The sequence below is a fragment of the Marmota monax genome, unplaced genomic scaffold (genome assembly GCF_021218885.2).
Source record: "Marmota monax isolate L192 unplaced genomic scaffold, Marmota_monax_Labrador192_F-V1.1 WCK01_AAM20220418_F8-fsc02658, whole genome shotgun sequence".
NCBI lineage: Eukaryota > Metazoa > Chordata > Mammalia > Rodentia > Sciuridae > Marmota > Marmota monax.
In genome coordinates this window covers 1-7249 of record NW_026692458.1, presented here as the reverse complement: position 1 = coordinate 7249, position 7249 = coordinate 1, and the positions used below count along the sequence as shown (strand labels likewise).

Sequence of the window (7249 nt, the reverse complement as noted above, 5' to 3'; positions counted from 1 at the left end):
CTATGCCCTCCACCCATATTTCTTTTTTTTTTCTCAGTCCACCTTTGCCCCCTCCTCCGCCCTGTCCTTTCCCCAGTGACAGGACTTGGCAGCGGTCACTGCTGGGGAGGAGGAGGGAGGGATGGCCTTGCTCCTGAGCCCCCTCCTCTGCTCCAGAGCTCTCGGCAAATGCTGAGATGAGGAGGAGGAGGGGGAGGGGTGGAGCAGGGAGAGGAGGAAGAGGAGGAGGGGAGGGGGGGAGGAGTGTAGCAGGAGGAGTTGCTAACTGGAGGAGTTACAGCACGGGAACTTGGCTGCAGCCTCAGGTACAGCTTCAGCGGCAAAGGTCAGCGCCCTGGGCAACCGGCACCTGAAGGAGGATGACAGTAGCCAGTCACCGCGCCTTCCCCAGGGGCTGCGAGGGCGGGTGGGAGGTAGGCGGGGGCTCCGGGTCCCCACCCCCTGCTGTGAATGCCCGCGCGGATCCCGGAGGAGCCGAGCGCCCCCAAGAGGGCTGTTTCTGGGTGTGGGCACCGCTGCCCGAGTGTGCGGAAAAGGGGAGTTGCATCCCGGAGGCGCCATGGAGCTGGGGAGTTGGGGTTTGGGGTGGGGAGGGCGGGAAGAGGCGGGGGAGAGGCGGAGTCCCGGGAGAGAAAGGAGGCGCTCCAGCGCCTCGGGAGAACTCGGGAGACGAGTCCCGGACCCCGGTGCAGGCCAGAGGTGAGCGCCCAAGCAGGGGGGGGGGCACAGGCATGGACCCCACTGGAGAAGCGAGCGCCTGCCGCCCAGACTGGTGCGGGGTTGGAGACAGCCTAGGCTCCAGCTCTCCCCAGGGCAGCCAGGGGAGGCAGGACTCGGGAAGTGCTGGGGGTGTGTGAAGGTGAAGCCCAGTGTCAGAGGCGGCTACCGGCTGAGACTCTAGGAGGAGAAGGAGGAGGAGGGGAGCCCCGCCCCGCAGACAGCCGCCCTTGTCAGCGCCAAGGGGCGCTGCACAACAGGAGCTGCAGCGGGCAGGGCGGCTGAGGCTCCCGCAGAGCAGGCCAGGCCGCGGATGGGAGCCTGGCCAGCAGCGGTGGGGGCGGGAGCCTGGGGCGGGGAGCCGGAGCCAGGGGCGGGGATCGGGGGCGGGGCCTCAGAGGCTCCAAGGTCGCTCACCCGTGACTTAACTTTCTGGGTAGACATGTGTGCCAGAGGTGCGCTGGGGCCAGATGGGGCAGGAGGAGTCCACCCATATTTCAGCTCAAAATTGTATTCAAGGAGTTCTTGATGTCTAAAAAATTTTGCTTTATGAAAAGAACCAACTACTCTCAACTTATCTTTTATTCATTGTAATTAAATTATTCCTTTGTACATGGAATAAAAAAAGAAATTATTAAATTTATTTGAAGACATCCGAATAACATTTGGTTATGCAGTCTGCCTATTTTAATATGACTTGCAAAATTGAAAACTGCAGAGGAATTCTAAGTCAATAGAAAAATCTCTAAACTTTTTTAAGGACATTCATCTCAAAATGTGGTTTTAAACTTAGGCACTTCACCATCTGACACAGGAAGAGAAAGATAAGAAACCAAATAAAATACTAGCAAAGTCTGACAAAACTCTCTTTCCAAAATTAGACTTATTAATCTTCACATGAGAGACCCCATTTTCTACAGAGGGCTTATTTTTTAATACACAGGACCACCTCTCCTCCCCACTAAACTTAGAAAATTACACTGGTTTCTTGGGGCTTCTGCCCAAGTTTCTTCCTTATGTACCACTGACATTTCTGCAAACCTCCTCTAAATATTGTGAGAGATAGAAGTGGCTTTTTATTTGGAAAAGTAGTTGTGATTTAGGATTATCAGTGAAACCCCTTGGGGCTTTATTGAATCATGTCAACAGCTGTCAGTAATAATATGTACTTTGCTGGCCACAACATAATGTATTGATATGTATAAAACAATGTTACAAACTGGAAAAAAAAATATATTTTTTTAATAATTTATATGCAGTCTTATGAATAATACAGAGCTCTTTGTGAGCATTATGGTGCTGTAGATAATAAATTTAACCTGTTCTCTGGCCTGCCAAGAGAGTTGTAAAGCAGAATATATTGGTTCACCTTTGTGAAAATAAACAATTTTAGTATGTCAGTACGTTCTAGCTAACATTTACTTCTGAGGTCTTAAAGAATAGTGTGCTCTAAATGGTTCTGGGAGTGTTTATACTGGCTCTGACTCTCCTGGGTAATGTTTCAGTGAGTGATATGATCAGATAACAAGTGGCACTATTTCTCAAGTATTGATATTGTGATATCTCCTGTAGTTTTATTTCCTGGAGTAGCTAATTTTGTCTTAACTGGATCTGTAGTTGTTTGTATGTATTTTTAATATGATTTTTTTAAAGTGGTTTATAGACTTGTGTACATTTTCTAAGTGATATCACCCTTCTTTCTCAGTTATTTTTGCATGGATCAGGAATCAATAAGTCCTTACTGTTCTTGTTTTATCTTCTTGACAAAATACAGACACCCTTATAGGAAATGTTTCTCTTGAAACTGAAATAGCAATCAATTCATCACCTCTTCATGTGTTCCAAATGGTAACAAGACATCTGTATTCATAGCAAATCATAATTGATTATATAAATTAATTTATAGTAACATATTTACATAAACTTTGTGAGAATAGCCAAGCTTTCTGTGTTTATTAATTTCTCCTACAATAGCAGTAAGGGTGGTGATTTTTGCATAGGAAGAAAAACTCTGATATTCAATCAATCTTTTGGCTGATAACATACAACTGAAATTTTAACATGTTGTAATTTCCTCACAGGATAACAAAGAAGAAATAAATTTATAAGCAGCACTTTATTGAAGGTAATAGCTTTTCTACAAGGGGTGAAACATTTCATTTTGTTCTTATTTTCTTAAAACTGCATACACTAATTCTGAGAAAGTACTGAAGCACTTTCTTTATTTATATACATTTTTGGATGTTGATGGGTCTTTATTGTGTTTATTTTGTTTGTATGCAGTGCTTAGATGAAACCCTGTGCCTCAAACATGCTAAGCAAGTGTTCTACCATTGAGTCACAATCCCAGCTCCAGGCACAAACACAGGTCTTTCAGCTCTTTCTTGATGTGTAGAATTTCTCACCCATGCCTCTGCTGTCTTGATCTAAGTATCCATACATTTACTTCACACTGGTACAGTGATTTGATGCACATACACAGTACCATTTACTGCAACAAAACATCATGGTTTATAACTTAAATCCATTTTAAGCATTCAAGCTAATTAGAGTCATAAAGCTATAAGAATAGGGCCTTTTAATCCACTGGTATATTAACCTATTTAAGATGGTTGGGCTTTTTATACAAAAAATCCTGAAGTAGTCTGTTTCACTGGTATTAATGCAGATACCATTAGGAGCAGCACACTAGCTGAGCTGAATAAAGATGGCCAATTTAAAAGAAAATCAGAATTTATATAATACAGGACCTTTTAGATCACATCAGGTTGACTCCTTTGGAAAGCAACTGTGTAAGCCATGCAGCTCCCAAGACATGGCATGGATCATCCACATTCCACATGGCTTGTGAGGCCTCTGTTTGGAAGCAGAAGACCCTCAACACTGGCTCCCACAAAAGAGGATCCTGCAGTCCAATATTGGGATTAGAAAATTGTAGTAAACTATGGTGAAAGCAATTTTGAAGACAGATGCCTTCTGTTTGTTTCCAGAAAAAAGACAGTAAGGAAAATATGAGTGAAAAAGTCCTTTTCCATGAACTCCTATTTGTTTTGCTTAATGAGCATACCCTATTGTCGCGACCCCTTGCCCGCAAGGAAGACGCAACTCAGGAATCTTCTTTCAGCAGTTTATTCAGGCCCTTGATATTTCTTCATCTCCCTCTCGGATGCCCCTCCCAGCCTTAATAAAGCATCTCAAGCCCCAATGCAAAGCTTCCACGTGGAGATTTCTCATAGGGTGGTGAAAAATCATGTGCCAACTCTCCCAAATAAGGAGTTGTTTGTCACAGACCAGAGCGGAGCCAGCGCCATCTTGTAATGGCGACCATAGTCTGCAGAAACGGCAGAAGCGGCTCACCACAGTTCCCCCTTTCTGTGTACTTAAAACAATACAGGCGAGAGTAGAGGTCCTATCCCACTGTGCAGAAGTGGCTGCATAGTATGGCTCAGTCCTAAGGAGGGCCCTTCCCCAGATCTGAGGCCATATCAGCCGACGCCTTTTTTCGTGGGGTGGGGCGTGGACGCGTCTAACCCGCATGCAATAGGACATGCTCTCCTTGAGGTCCACGTCAAGGATCACTCAAGTGCAGTGCCTTGCCTCGCATCCTGTATCGTGATGATGGTGGACGAAGGGGGATAGCTGAGGCTGAACTGTGGCTGTTTATAACGACAAACAAGTTGACAGCACCCTGAAAGAAAGGCACGGACTTTAAGGCGATAGAAAAGCACTAGTGTGGAAACCCATCTGCGTGCAATGGCAGTAAGACCGGCAGAGTGCAAGGGCTTTCCAACACTAAGAGAATGACAAGGAAAGTCATGTCGATCCCAGTGCAATGTTATAATAACTTGGGGTGTAACGACCATGTCAAAGGTTTACTGTTTAAGATGCGCAAGCCAGACTTGAGGCGAGTTGCCATTTTCTAAAGCTGCAAGAGCTTGTATGATCATAGCCTTATCGTGAGCACTGCGGGCCTTAAGGCGACAGAGAAACCACAAACAGAGGAACATACCGAAGCAACACATTGCACCAAAAATGCCCACTCCCACCCATTCCTTAAAGAAGGAAAAGGCAGAGGATAGCCAACTGGTGAATTGACCCAAAGTCACTGGTTCGACACGGGTGCTATTCAGAACAGCAATCTGAGTTAGTTGAGACTGGATCAAGTTTTCTGCTTCCATGGACCAGGTTCCGGATAGATACTCTCCGATGATGCGGGAGGCATTTCTGGAATCATAAAATCTGACAGAGGTTATACATAAATGTGCACGTTGATCAATACAACCCAAATGTACTAGGTCAGACAATTCCTCAACTTGAGCTTGAAGCAGATCTATCCTTTGATTAGCAGCCAGAATCCCAGATAAAATGTGTTGATTAATTTTACTTTGAGATTCAAGTATGGTGGATGTTTGTTGAATAACCTGATTAATAGTGGCAGCAGTTTGTACTTGGCTGGCCATGGCTACTCCAGCTGTAACTGCTGCAGCAGCAGATACCGCCACAGCTGTCACTATAGCTGCTGTAATTCCAAAATCTCTACGGGCTCTAATCAGTCCAACAATAGGAAAGGACTCTGGATCCGCAGTAACCGGGATCGGGACAAAAGTTGGAATTTTCATAACCACTGCCGTAGTCGAGGAGCCATTCCAACACTCAGATAAGTAGCAGGTAACATTAGAACAATTAAGCATTCCCTGTGATGTATCATTAGCCAAAATAAACAGGAACGGAGATTGGAGACAGACTGCTGCGGAAGGTAATGTAGCATTAGATAATTGTGAATTATTTGCAGAAATTTTAAGCCTCCTACCTCGCTCCGAGTCTTGGGTACTGCCAGAAACATTAAACAGCCAACTTTGGACTCCTAATATTTCCCTGGGGAAACACAAGCGCGGACTAGACTAGCCCAATCTGAGGGAGTCATGCAAAATCTAGTAAGTCCCTCCACCTGAGTGAGAGTGAAAGCGGCATCTATGCCATAAGTGCGGACAGATTCTGCCAAGGTTTTAACTCTCTTAAAGTCTAAAGGCTCATGATATCTTCCCCTGTTATTGTCCTGAAATACAGGGTATGCAAGTCCCATATCTGTATTAACTGTCCTCCAAACTTGTGCATGAAAAGATCTCCCGGAACCTTGGCTCCCCCCCACATACGGAGGTGGGGCAATCGGCACCATATCTTCTTCTAGATATTCTACCTCCTCCTCCTCAGAGTTTTGTTGACCGATGTTAACTCCCTTCCCCTTCTTACAGTAGGCCTGTGTGCCTTGTGTCTCCTTTTTCTTCTTTTTCATTTTTATCTTATGTAGTTGTTGTAACAATATATCAAGGTCCTCAGAACTGTCTGAGTCGCTTGTGTTCTCAGGCGTTCTGAATTCGGTCAAGTCTGGATAGAGCCTTCTCCTATTTTTATCTTCAGGCTCTTTTGCCTTCTCACTACTCTTACTCTTAATACTCTCTGCCACTTCACTACATGATCCTTCAGATTTTTCCTCATGCAGTTGCTAAAGAATAGCTTGACCCTCACTCACATCTTCCTGGCATTTACCATCTGTTATACATCCTCTAACTAACTTCCAAAGTGGTATAATGCCACCCTGCAAGGTACCTTGCTCATGAGCAAAATCTAGATATTTCCCTAATTTGTCCCAGCTGGGAACCGTAAGACTCCCTGAAAAAGCAAACCAAGGAGCCGCTATATCAGCTTCTCTTAAAAACATCTGCAAAGTACTCTGCTTTATACTAAGTCCTTTTGAATGTAACAACCCATTTGGGGCCAACAAAATTGGGCTTGAAGAAGCAACGCCCATAATGTTTTTAGAGCTATAAAGAAAGTGAAAGTACAAAAGTCCCCGCTCTCTTCCTTTTACAGGGGAGCGTTCGTTCTATGAATTCCCCGCTCTCTTCCTTTTACAGGGGAGCGTCCCTGTCGTCACAACAACAAAAGAAGCACAAAAAACAAAAGCGAAATGACACAACAAAAGAAACACAGAAAACAAAAGCGAAAGTAGAAGCGAAAGTACACAGTGCAGCTGCAATAAAATGTAATGCTCTCTCTTTCTTTACAGAGGAGCTGCCCCGCTTTGGTCGCGGATCCCACTTACCTGGGACTAACCCTGCTTTGATCGCGGATCCCACTTATTGGGACTAACCCCGCTTTGGTCGCGGATCCCACTTACCTGGGACTAACCGGTGCACCACCCCTGACTGCTGAAAGTTCTGGTTCCCGGGTCTCGGCACCACTTGTCGTGACCCCTTGCCCGCAAGGAAGATGCAACTCAGGAATCTTCTTTCAGCAGTTTATTCAGGCCCTTGATATTTCTTCATCTCCCTCTCGGATGCCCCTCCCAGCCTTAATAAAGCATCTCAAACCCCAATGCAAAGCTGCCACGTGGAGATTTCTCATAGGGTGGTGAAAAATCATGTGCCAACTCTCCCAAATAAGGAGTTGTTTGTCACAGACCAGAGCGGAGCCAGCGCCATCTTGTAATGGTGACCATAGTCTGCAGAAATGGCAGAAGTGGCTCACCACA

General features: G+C 45.5%; 1 long non-coding RNA gene across 2 annotated transcripts; it reads left to right on the top strand.

Annotated features, from left to right (window-relative positions):
* Window positions 1–608: 608 nt before the first annotated feature.
* On the top strand, window positions 609–7093 carry LOC131424138 (uncharacterized). Of its 2 annotated transcripts, none has more exons than XR_009226689.1 (2): window positions 609–699; window positions 6785–7093. It is a non-coding gene; the product is annotated as an uncharacterized LOC131424138 (long non-coding RNA). The 2 variants fall into 2 exon arrangements; XR_009226688.1 differs by lacking the exon at window positions 609–699 and adding an exon at window positions 1130–2842.
* Window positions 7094–7249: the final 156 nt, after the last annotated feature.